We start from the raw sequence: 13,592 nt of genomic DNA, 5'->3' as shown, positions 1-13,592 counted from the left end.
GAGACTGGTTGTAGCAGCTGTTTTGTGACACTGGCCTTGTTTGTGAAATGGCCATCAGTCACCGTTTGTACTGCTAATTCCTGAATGCACTAAAGAAATCATTTCTGGCCACCTTGGATGAAATCCAGCTGTGCACAGACGGCTTTCAGTGCAGCTGCCGATGGAGCTTCAATTTTTAAATTCCCAAATGACAATGAGATTTCAAGGGATTTGTATCCTGCGTTCAAAACTGACTACTAACATGGGAGGAAAGAAGATTGTATAGAGTACTAAAAATACTAATAAAGATAATAATAGTAATCGACTCAAACTAATGAAATGTGGTATGATTTTTATAGCTAAATCTGTTCATTCATTCATTCGTTTTTATTTATAAACAGTGCTAAATCACAACAGTCACCTTTTTTTGTTGCCTGTCCCATTTGGTTCTTTAGTGTCAGAATTGTTGTCTGAAGACCAACAAGGATACCCAATGGATTTATTTTACCAAGTGGATCATCACGGCCTTGCCGTATTGGTCCATTTGATCAACCTTTGTTGTTATTATTTTTTTTATTTTCAGTTGTTACAGACAGGACAGACATGAGTGAGGGATAGGAAAGGGAGAAAGAAAGATGAAGGAAAAGAAAAACAGAAGGGAAGAGGGACAGTGAGGAAGGACACTTAAAAAGAGAAAGAAGAGAAAAAAAATCTCCTGGATCACCTGTTGAGAGAAAAAGAAAAAAACAAAGCAACATACTAAACACAACACCATCGCATTAATCTAGCTAAGTGTAAACAGCAGTAAATACTAAATATTGAATGTTGTTGTGTAGCAAGCAGGACCGACAGCGCACAGTGTGCTTGGAAATAGCAGCCAATAAAGGTGTAGTTTATGTCTGTGAACAGTGAACACCCGTGTGCACACCTGTGTGGATCAGCGCGCTTGTATTCAAAAGGTTTCCCCATGTAATGGTCTGCTAGAGGATGTAGAGAGCCATAGCCCCGCCACCAGGGCATGAAGGAGATCCAGGCTCCAGACATCCAGAGGCCCCAGAGTACGAGAGCCCAAGGAGGACCACGGGAGGGGCATCCGTGCCACCCTCCTGGGAAGAGCTGAGGATCCCCAGATGAGGGGTCACCCAGTAGCCACGAAGCAGAAGCCAGAGGGGGCTGTAGTGGCGTGCCTGCTGGCTCTGCCGGCAGCCAGCTGTGCCAGAGTGAACAACAACAGTCACCTCGACATTATCTGATGTATATTCATAGTTAAGAACAAGAGAGAAAGATGTACAACAGAATAAAAATAATATGTACAGTATGCAGTGATACAGCAGCAGGTGTTTTTAAATACAGTGTTCATCAGTGTGACAGCCTGTTAGAGAAACTGTAATGTCTGCTTGTGTTGGTGTACAGTGCTCTGTACCAGAAGGGAGGAGTTGGAACAGGTGGTGTTAAGTTAAAGATCATGACAAGTGTTGAGTTTGAAAGTTTATTGGAAATAATAGTTCAGTTAGAGGAGAGCTTTCTTTGGTCAGCTGCAATCATGTCACCTGAGACAGGAAGTGGCATCTGTTAAATGCATTTGAACACTCAAAGCTACTGAGCAGATTAAATATGCAGCAAGGGTTTCAATTTACTTTAGTCATTGCTGTGATATTCTTGTCATTTACTACTGTATTCAAAATCCTAGAATTAGCTCAGAAAAGGGGAATAAGGATGCTGTGATTGGGAGAATAACTATTATCGGCAGAGTCCTTCCTCAGAATGTGTTTTTACAGAAAATACAACAGGATGATTCAGGACTCACTGGGAGGAAGCATTGTGACTGTACGGACTAATAGAGTCCACTGATCAAAACCAGCTGATGTATTTGTTTGGCTCTCAGAGGAGGTCTCTTCTCTCACTGTCTGTCCAGTTATCAAAATCACCGTCTTTTCTGCAGGTCTCAGCATACAGACACAATCTACTCACTTCTTACAACACTGATGTATATTATAAATAAAAGCAGTCATAGTTTGTTAGGTTTGTTCATTATTTAGTATAACTATAACACGGTGTACACATTTGCTGCAAGGATCTGGGAACATGTTGCTGTCACTACAAAGAAGCAGAGAGACAATCGGAGCTATGCAACCCTCAGGTTCGCTCCTTCCCTTCTGTAAACACAGAGCTGAGGGTTCCAGCTGTTATTCACATTGTAGTGCTGGGAGGCTCTGCAGCTTAAGAAAACACCAGCAAATAGAAAAATGCTGTACAAGCACACAAAACACACAGAAAACAAATGCTCACCCTTAATAATCAGCTGTGTGGATACAAGCATTGGCATATTTTGAGAGGCCTGATTTTATTTTCATGATGATAATGAAATATTAGTATTTACTGATTTAATGCAGTAACATCCCTGTTTTACAGGCAGGGGATTTAACGATTCCATGGGAATGCCGATTGATTCGGTTTTCTCCTTGATGACAGAGAGCCACCGGATCACCTCCTTACACAAAGGAGCAGCTCTGAGTTTTCACTGTGGTGTACACCATCCACTGCTTCTTTCATTGCAGCCGAGTACACTTGTGTGGAGGCATGTGACCCAACACCTGGACAATTGCTTCAAATTCAGGAGCACTTTGGAGCTGAACCTGACTGGATACTAACTTATGTGACCAAAGCGAGCTAACAGGCTACAAAACAGTGAATGAAGTAAAGAAATTTCAAACATCCCATAGACATTTTCCTGCATTATCAGTTGTGTTTCTATGTTGTTGTTGTTAAAAACCCAGTGAAGTATTCACTAATGTTTTGTGATTATCTTATTTGTATTTTTTTTAATGAAGAAACTTCAGTATATTTAAGTTAAGCTATCCTATGACTCCAACTGCTTTCTTTCTTGAACTAAGACGTTAGAGCCATGCTGCCATGCTGGGGGTAGGATGACCCATCCACAGACCCCAAAAGACCTGAAGCCCGACACCTTAATGACAACTGTGGCCAAAGTCTCAGAGAACCAGAGGCAACGCGTAGCCGACCCAGTCAGAGCCAGAGGCCGAGAACAGGTCCACAGGGCACTAAGTAGGGTGTGGATACTGGCCAGTGCCCAGAGGGGCAACCCCCACCCTCCATAACCCTGTTCCAAAGGAGCCACGGTTCAGCCAGACCCAGGCCCAGCCACGCACACACCCAGGCTATTCACTAACTGCACAGGAGAATGTTTTTTGTTTCTTTTGTAAGTTGGTATTGTTTCTACAAATTAGATTACAGTCGGTTTTATCAGGACGTGTCAGGCATGTGAACTCTTATTCGTCCCTGTAGTGTTTACTTAATTAGCAATGCTCATTGTTTCTACCACAAAATCCGAGTCTGTCAAAGTTTTAAGTGTATTATAAGGCTGTGACACAAACCATGTAGCAGTATGACTCAGACCAAGTAGTGCTGATATATATCAATTTTAGTAGAAGACCTGAAAAAAAAAAACCCTCTAATAACACTTTGTTTTAAAGAATTAAATCATACAGTGCACTGAAAATGGTCTTTTTACTACATGACAGTCGTTGTCCTTGTGTAGAACACTCCTGTGCTTTATTTAAAAGCAGGTCCTAATGATGTCATGGCTTGGTTTTGAATATTAACTAACACAATGATCAAATTCTTTATTTTTTAACATAAACCACTTTTGTTAAGAAGTCAAATGACACATTAGGCATAAAGCATACTACAGTTTTAAGTGGAAGAAACACTTTTTATTAAATTCAAATCAAATTCAAATTCAAATTTTTTATTTGTCACATACACAGTCATACACAGTACGATATGCAGTGAAATGCTTGGACAACTGCTCATGACCTAAAGAAAAAAGAAAAGGCTATGAATAAGATAGGAAATAAATATGAAAATAAAAAAGGGTAAATTTAACCAGGAAGGAATAAAATAAAATAAAATATAAAAAATTAAGTTAAGAATGAGATAACTGTACAACACAAATTAGAATGAAGGGTAAATTTAACTGGGAAAGAATAGATAAAATATAGAAATTAAAGTTGAAAATAAGATAACTGTACAACAAAATACACAGTATATAAATATATAAGAATGTATGAAGAAATATAAATATATATATACATTGATAAAATAGATTTTAAGTTATAATCAAATATGTTGTGCATCCTCCACATTCCCAGTCCTAATGGGTCAAATCCATGATGTGCACTACCTACCGTACAATTCTGTAAAGTTCCCCTTTTATAGATAAACTGCAAAATTAAATAAGTCACTATTTTAATTGGTCTCATGAGCTCTGAGATTCTTAGTTAGTGTATAATTTGTTTTTTATTACATGGATTCGCAGCATATATTTGTAAGGGAGTCACATTTAAATTGAATAGTCTTATGTTTATGTGCTGATCATCCTGCAGCTGTTGCTCTAGATTGCTTCCAAAAAAGCTTTCAACCAACAAACATGAGTTAATAATGGCTCGGGTGGTTCAAGCCTCATTTCCTTGTTAGTGCACAACATCAAAACAGTCAGCACATGTAGCTCAGAAAGAAAGAAATATAGTGGGAAAAATCTCCACATCTGGAAATGTTATCACTTGCTTTTGCATGGAGTCCTCTTCCATGAAGACTTGATGTTATCTGCAGGTCAGTGCACTCTTCATTAATCATTAAGAATGTCTCTTTGCTCTGCAGAAAGCTTTGTTGGCAATGTAGTCAACATTTCAGAAACCACGAGGTGTCTGAAAAAATGTGACATTGAAATACTTGAGCCAGATGATATAAATGATCACCATCCTCTAATATCTCCAAAAGTTGATTCTGTTCATCTGGATGTTTTCACTGGGACAAACGTTCCCTCATCCAAGTGACTTCTTCAGTCTCAGCTGACTGCAGGTTTCCCCAAAAACCCCAAAGCACGCTGCGCCAAAAACTGGTCCACCCCAAGGATCGGGTCCCCGACACAAACAGAGTAACATAGTGTACGCTGTTAAGTGCAGGAGGATTGTCAGGATTTATACATCGGGGAAACCAAACAACACAGAAGAGCCACCTGATCAGGCCAGGACTCTGCAGTCTGTTTACACCTACAGGCCAGTGGACACTCTTTCAATGATGAGGATGTAACATCCTGGACAGGGAGGAACGCTGGTTTGAGGGCGGAGTCAAGGAGGCCATTTACGTGAAAAGGGAAAGACCATCTCTGAATCGAGGAGGGGGCCTAAGGGTACATCTGTCACCATCTTACAACGCTGTGATTGCAGCCATTCCCCAACTCTCTGTGAATGGGACTCATGGCCATTGATCAGTGGTTGTTGATCAATGGTCATGACCTCCCAGCCCATTGTTCCTGCAGTGGGCTGGTTTCAGTCGTTATGCAAATGTACTGTTTATAAGATTGAAAGCTGCAGTCAGCTGAGACTGAAGATGATGACGAAACGTTTCTCCCACTGAAAACGTCCAGATGAACAGAATCAGCTTTTGGAGATTTACTTACCTGGATGACTGAGCATGCATCAAGATATCCTCTAATATCTTGAGGCAAAAACAAACATATCATTGAAGAAGTTGCTTCTTCAAAAGATGGACAGAATACTTTGAGGTTCTTGAAATCTACTGAGAAATGTTAATTGACATATGAGGAAAAGACGTAGGCGTAAATGACAGTTGTAGTATAGTTTAGCCCTCCTCTTGTGTTAGCTTTCTGTTATCATCTCTTATGTTAACGGGTCGGTTTTGACCCGTGAATTCAATCAGTTATAAAATACACTAAAAACAATAAGTGATCATCCAGTTTGTTTCTCATCTCTTGGTTGTCTTGTTAGGCTTCCTTATCCATGAAAATGTTGGTTTTAATACTTCTGGTGTGGGCCTCTGGGTCTTTTTTTTTGTCACTATACCCCTCGATTTCGATTAAAAAAAATTGTAAAATTAACCTCAAGAGAATCATATTAATAAATAAAAGGTTTTTGTGTTACCTGACTATTACTGAGGGGTATAGGACACATCTCTTAAATAAATCTGTTTTATTGATTTTTTTCATTTTAAGATTAATTACTAAAATGACATCTATGGTGTTACGGGTCAATTTTGACCCATAGATATTTACATCAAGAAAAGACAAAAAAAAATTGTTGTTTTTTAGCAGTAGACCTTTAATATAAACTGAAAAAAAAAGAAAAAGTCCACTCCTCCTTTCTTTTGGTTATAATTGTGGGTAATTGTGGGCTTTTTATCACTTCCCAATGATACAGCTACATCTTTGTGAAGTTTCCTTTGTGAAGTTCTTGTCCGAGGTCATATCTGGTAAAAAATAAAATAAAATATTACAGCTGATATTGTGATCCTGCAGTCCAGTGGTCATATCGAAGACCACACATTTTCATTGTTTCTTCTCAGGGGTGCCACTCACAGCTTTGACTGTGAAAATCTGTACATTCCAGCCATAGTTGGTTTTTGCATCACAGGCTTCCCAGATTTTTCTGCCGTATTTCCCTGGCTTACTGGGTATGTATTGCCGGTAGGGGCATTTTCCTCGAAAAGTGGAAGAGACGTTCATCCCCTGTCACCTCTGGCTGATGAACATCAGGGGAAGAAGCTGCACCCATCTCTCCCAGACATCCCTGATGGGAGCAAGCTTGTCAGACCTCGGTCTGGTCTCAAATCTGAGGACTCCTGAATCAAAATGATATCAAATGTGTGAAGTGACATCGTTGCCCAGAAAATGATCAGATGTGTCTGTGTCTTCTGGATGATAGTCCACATTGTCTTCCTCCTAGAAACCTGCCCATCTGAATCGCTATGCTGCTCTGTGTCCTCTCCTTCATTTTCACCAAAAATATGATGCAGAACTTGGCTCACTGTGAATCTTCTTCTCATTTTTGTATGCTGCAAATTGTAAATGTGCACTCTGGAAAGCAAATAGCCACTCAAGTGAGTGAATTCTTGGCATGTCCCGTCTTTATTTTGTTTTGTTTTTGTGCAGGTATACTGCAAAAAACACGCAAAATAAGAATCCCCTAAAGCTCATATGATTAGGAGAGGAGCTTGCTGTCAATGTTTTAGCTGACAGTGCACTTATGATTTCAGTTTTGGCTTTAATTATTGCTTTATACTCATAATATTATACCTGGGTCGAAACCGACCCTAACAACACAAATGTCATAATTTCAACTAGGGCATTTTATAATTTAGTGAAAATATTTTTTTTTTGTTTTATTTTGTAGAAATAGAGGTTCCTGACAAAGTCAAAAAGCCTTGATACAATAAACAAATGTTTGTGATTTGTTTTATGCATTTGAAATTTAAAATGGGTCGGTGACGACCCTAACACGAGAGGAAGGTTATAAATATGCCAGCCATGTTTCTAAACTATACTGCAACTTTAGTCATTTTGGTCCTCTGTGTTCACTCTGCTTTTACTATCAGCCAAGAATGAACCGAACACAGGCTAACAACCCCCATGAACAAGATGAAAACTAAATATGTTTGATAAAATAACATTAAGAGAATTTGTAATTAGTTTGGTGGTACTGAGTAGTATTACGTGTTTGCTAACAGGATTACCCAAGCCTGGTCATCAGGCACAAATTCATTTGATTGATGCGTGCCGATGACAGAGTCTTGTTGAACTTCTTACAATTAAAAAATGCATCTCAAACATTTGTGCTGCCATATCTCTTGGCACAGATTGTGTATGCTGTTAACGCCCAGTAACTATTACAAGCCTCTGTGACTCCCCATTGCTGTTTATTGGAGTCACCGGAGATGATTCACCTCTGACCTGCTGGCTGGCTAATATGTACTGACCTACACAGTGGAACACCTGGAAACAACAAGACAACTTTGATGAACAGATAGCGTATTTATGAGATAAATTTGGTTTAGCTATAGGGGTGGGGAAAAAATCGATACTGTGTAGTATCGTGATATTTTGTTTGCTAATAATGTATCGATACAGCAGAAATCGATATTTTGTTACAAAAAAGGTTTTTGTGCTCTGACTTCAGAGCATGTTGATCCTTTTTCTGAGCAAGAATCCTGACATTCCTTCACTGTCCAAATGTGACAGTTTACTTATTTTAATTTAAGACATGTTTTATTTTAATTAAGTTTAAAACTTTTTTATTTAATGTAAAATTATATTTTGTTTTAATTTACTTTCAAATTCTTCAGTTGCTGAAGGGGCTGCATAGTTTTCACAAACTGCATAGTTCAGAATAGCTATAATTGTACCAGATGGTAGCATTCAGTTAAGTTGGACTAGACTGTAATACAAACCGTTCAGTTTGTCAACATTAAAACTGAAATGAGAGAAAGACTGAGTGTGAGACTTTGATATTAGATAAAATGAATATTGATAAAGTTTACCTTTATGTACAGAATCTGGATATCGCAAAAATATTTTTAAAAATTGCAATAATATCGTATCGTGGGTTAAGTATTGTGATAATATCGTATCGTGAGTTGTATGGTGATTCCCACCTCTATTTAGCTAGGGTCTCAGTTTTATTTAATCTAGGCAGGCGGGGTTTAGCTCATTTTTGGGTGTGCCGAAGCCCCCCTAAAAATGAGCTAAACCCCCAAAGATTTCTTACTTTTTTTTGACAATATTGCTGTTTGTGTGACACTAGTAAAAATATAAAAACTATACTTGGTTCAGACATAATAACGTGACTAGAATAGTGCATTTTCACAAGTCACTTCAGACCTTTCTGATTTCTCTCGTTTTTTTTTGTAACATTTGAAAAAGTATGTTTACTTTTCAGATGTTATCGTCCAGTTTTTTTAATGTACAAGCTAAGAGAAGAGGGAAAGAGTTCTTTATGGAGCTGATGAATGCTGAAAATAAGAGATGACAGATGGAGGATAGTAAATCAGAGAGTGGAGTGCATTACTAAAGAGGAAGTGAGAGCAGATATGAAGAGGATGAAGAATAGAAAAAAACAGATAACATACCTGTGGACAGACAGTGGAATTTTTGACTGGATTGTTTAACACAGTCTTGGAAAATGGAAGGATGTCTGAGGAATACGGAAGTGTGCTAGTGCCGAGCTATAGTAACTACACAAGCAATAAAGATGATGGACGTAGTTGAAGCTAGAGTGAGAAGAGAGGGAGTGATCAGCAGCTTCATGCTCAGAAGACAAAGATTGCTTTGGGGCTGTTGATAAATATAGAAAAGGCCAGAAACAGTTCCACTGTGTTGTGTCTTTGTCCTGGTCAGCTTGGATTGTGACAGAGAAAAAAACCAAAGATACTTGGACCAGTTTCTGCAACTGTTTCAGCTTTGTTTTGGGACTTGTGCCTGTACTGCATTAGACTGACATAGCAAAATGCACCAAGCATTGTTTCTGACAGAAGACACAACATGTTTTTGTGACCAAGCTGATAACCAAACATTACAGAGCAGAGATCGGCCACTTCCAGCCACTAAAATAGCACAGCGCTGCTGTCACACTGACAGCCACTAATCTAAACAGACTGTGGCGCACCTCCAAACCAGTGTACTTTATGGGAGTTCTACAGGTTGTAAGGTGAGATCAGCCGAGGGTAGAAGAGACTTGTGGTGGGAGTTCTGGAGGTGCACCAGCCCAACTGTGGGAGAAATCCAGATGTTTGCCATGCAAAAACTCAGGCAGTCATTAATAACAAGTTTAAATTGGTCAGTCTAGGGCCTCCTTTGGAACCCCACCTCCTGTTCCCATAACTTCCTTTCACATTTTCTTTCTGGGAGGCAATGTTTAACCAAGCCATTCCCTATGTCAAGAGTGCTACAACCCACTTAAAATCCACAGGCTCTCATGGGACTCACCCAAACCTAGCTCTTCGCTCTAATCGTGATTTAAAAAAGCATCCTAATACATACCAGCCCTCATGGCCTCACAAAAGGGCGAGGTTTGCCATCAGATCTTTTTAAAACTATGTGTTTGTTTGTTTTTAAATATTATTTTTATACCACTAGGTCAAGACAGCCATACCCCAAGGCATTCTCACGCTCCAACTCAACCTTCCTAAAAATATAACAGGAAGTAGTGCGTTAGTCATGAAGACAGGGGTTAGTGAAAGGCAAGTAGAAGGTTGGTGAAACAGTGGGTCTGAAGGATTTTATTGCCATATTTGTCAGCATGTGTATCCCTCCATGCAGCATGCAGCAGTGCTTCCTCACCGCTGCTCTACTTTTAGCAGTCTTACGGATCCAGTTCCAGTTGTATAAATAACAGCAAAAGTAACTAGAAACCAGAATTGCACTGATGAAAACCTGGTAGGCAAAACCTCCTTCTTGACCAATTGTTGCTTTGTATATTTCATGATAATACTTTTGTATCTTGATATGTTTTAAAACACATTCAATCATACATTCATGTTTCACAGCAGCTGTAGCTGAAGAAGTCGCCCGTGCAGAATATTAAAAAAGCAGGAGCCAGCTGGACTGCAGAGTCTATTAATGTTTGCAGACAAGAGCATAAATGTGCCAAACTTTGAAATGTTAAATACAATAAATATGTCTTGGCACTGAAGAATGAATAAAGCACTTTAAAAGTCACACAGTGGATGTGTTCTCTCGTCAGCGACGCTGGTCCACTATCTGACCGAGGTCTGAACATCTGTGCACATCTGTCTGTGGAGGGAAGTCAGGGAAAAGAAGCTACTAGATGAAATTATGATCTTCAGTTGGGCTAACACAGAGCACAGCTGACTGTATGGATATCTTTCAGGCAGTTTTAATGGCGTTACTCTGTCTTAAAACACAAAATGCAGGAATAGAACCTGACATTGAGATCATGAGGTGACTGGCACTAATGCCCTACAGCAAGAGGGCTTTGTGTTTAAACTAACTGGTTAGCTAGAGCATATTTGTGGAGTTTATAGGCTCTTCTACAGTCCAATGAGACACATGTTAAGTTGGAGCAGCTGTACCTCAGGAGGTAGAGCAGGTCATTCTCTAATCAGAGGGTTGGTGGTTTGATCCCTGCTGCTCCCAGTCAGAATGCCAAATATCCTTACTAACCCCAAGTTCCTTCCTGATATGTCAAAGTGTCAATGTTAGACGGAAAGCACTTACTTTACTTAGCAAAGGCATAAAAAATGCTTGGGTAAAAGAGGCGAGTTGTATAAAATGCTTTCAGTGCTTGCGTAGAGTAGAAAGGTGCTGTATAATTTACCATTTAAGCCCCAAAACACTGAGGTGTGAATTTGAAAATGTGTGATTTTCTGAGAGCCCTGCTACAGAGAAACAACTTTAACAAGTGCACCCCAGCTCTGTTCCTATGACAGCTGCAAACTCCAGGCCTTGGACCCTCAGCTGCATGGACACATTTCTTCTTCTTCTTTTTGTCCTTAGCGGGCAACCAGCGGCGGTGGTCTGCTGCGCAACCAGTACGCTGCTGTAGGTGCCGCAGGTTCTCTTGCTTGACCAACGATTATCTTTCACGCTTTTCAATCTAAGGCGATGGTTCTTGCCTGCTCGAGGTCAAGTCGAAGGGCCTTCAAATCATCCTGGATTTGTTTCATCCATGTCTTCTTTGGTGCATTTCGATGCACCCTCCAATCGGTGGGGCGGGTCAACCAGAGTTCATGGACACATTTGGGAGCAGGTTGTCATTTCTGCATCACAGAAACAGCCACTCCGCCTGTCATGATTCCTGTCCTGTGTAAATAGTTCTCCTGTGCTGTAGTGGGAGTTGCAGTTCCTACGGTGCATCGCGTCAGTGCAACTTATCATCCGCTTGGCAAATTCTTGTTGTGAATTCAACATCCAGTCTCAGTGCTGTGCAATAGCACGACCTCATACAGACCTCGTTAAGCCAGTATTCTACCCTGGCAGTGCTATCTCAGTCCACAGGTCCCTCCTTTGGCCACCCTTAATTCCCAAGGCAACAAACCTTTTTCCCAATCTGCACACAAGAATTCAAGAACATTGCAAGGTCCAGTTCAATTAATGTCTTTCTGCCACCTCGTGTGATTTGAAAAAACAAATATAGCAGTGATTCTGAAATTCACTAAACACTCTTTGGTAAGTTATTAGAGAGTAACCATCTATTTTTTCTGATTTTGTGGGATATCACAAAGCTGCTATTAACCGGACTAACAGCTGCTGTTAGTCCTTGTTGCTTGTGCAGTTTTACAGCAAATTGCAGATATTCTTTTCTGCACCAGTCAGGATCTTGAATTTCTTTGCCCCTTGAGTCTCGTAATGATGATTCAAATTGTAATCCTTAATCTGTTTGCCACAAACTAATTCAATTCAATTCAGTTTTATTTAAAGTCACCGCACCTCGCTGTGGCTTTTCCTCCGTGGCTGCTGGGCGACCCCACCTCTGGGGCTCTCCTCATCTCCTTCCAGGAAGGTGGCGCGGTAGCCGCTCTGGTGGTCCTCCTTGGGCTTTCACAGTCTGGGGGGCCTTTGGATGTCTGGGCCCAGGTCTCCTCCATATCTGCCCCATGCTCTGGGGGGCAGGGCTATGGCTTCCCACACCCTCTAGCACATAAGTGTCAAACTCTGGCCCGTGGGCCAAATTTGGCCTGCAGCCTAATTACATTTGGCCCGTGAAGCCATACCAAATTACTGTTAGAGCTGGCCTACTGGTATTATACAGCTAATATATATATCGTTTAGTATTAAGCTTTGCTTGTTCCATATTCAGTTTTCCAGCAAAACTTGTTGGAGTCCATAAGAAAAGAGTCATTCTTATATCTGGAGGAAGATTTGTTTTTTCAATAAATATTAATGTTAGCCCGCGACTTTGCTCCAGTTTTGAATTTTGGCCCACTGTGTATTTGAGTTTGACACCCCTGCTCTAGCAGATGTTACATGGAGAAACCTTTTGAACTCAAGCGCGCTCACACACACAGACTAAATCTTCCTTTGCTGCCTTAAAGCATATCGTGCGCTGTCCGTCTTGCGTGCTGCTCAATAACATTCAATATTTAGCATTTACTGTTACTTACACCTATGCAGGTTGTTGCGCTCATCTCTGTATTGTGTTGCTCTCTTGTTGTTTGTTTTCTTTGTACATCTTTTAACAGGTGATCCAACGGATTTTCTCAGTGTGTTCTCTTACTGTCCCCCCTTCCCCTCTGTTTCTCTTCCTTCCTTTCTGTCTAATTGTCTGTCAAGTGGACCAACATGGCATTGCCATATTGGTCCACTTGAAAAAATTAATCCGTTGGGCATCTTTCCTGGCTTTCAGACAACAATTGCGATTGCTAAAGAACCAAACGGACAGGCAAAAAAAAGAAAAGAAAAAAGTTTGCTTTAATAGGTTATTAATGTGTTATTAAATGGAAACAGGCAGTTTTGCATTTTGCAGCTCTGCTTCCTGCTTATTAAACAGAATCTACCAGGAGTAACCGTATGGTGATAGCTTAGAAATTACCACATAGTGTTCTGGTTCCCCTTGTTATCCTACTATAACCCCTTTATTACTGAGCTGTAATAATGTAGAATGGGAGGCAGAGCCTTCAGTTTTCAGGCCCGTCTTCTGTGGAACCAGCTTCCAGTTTGGATTCGGGAGACAGACACTATCTCTACTTTTAAGATTAGGCTTCAAACTTTCCTTTTTGCTAAAGCATATAGTTAGGGCTGGACCAGGTGACCCTGAATCCTCCCTTAGTTATGCTGCAAT

The sequence above is a fragment of the Neolamprologus brichardi genome, chromosome 3 (genome assembly GCF_056152115.1).
Source record: "Neolamprologus brichardi isolate AB-2024 chromosome 3, ASM5615211v1, whole genome shotgun sequence".
Taxonomy (NCBI): domain Eukaryota; kingdom Metazoa; phylum Chordata; class Actinopteri; order Cichliformes; family Cichlidae; genus Neolamprologus; species Neolamprologus brichardi.
This window is presented reverse-complemented; position numbering follows the sequence as displayed.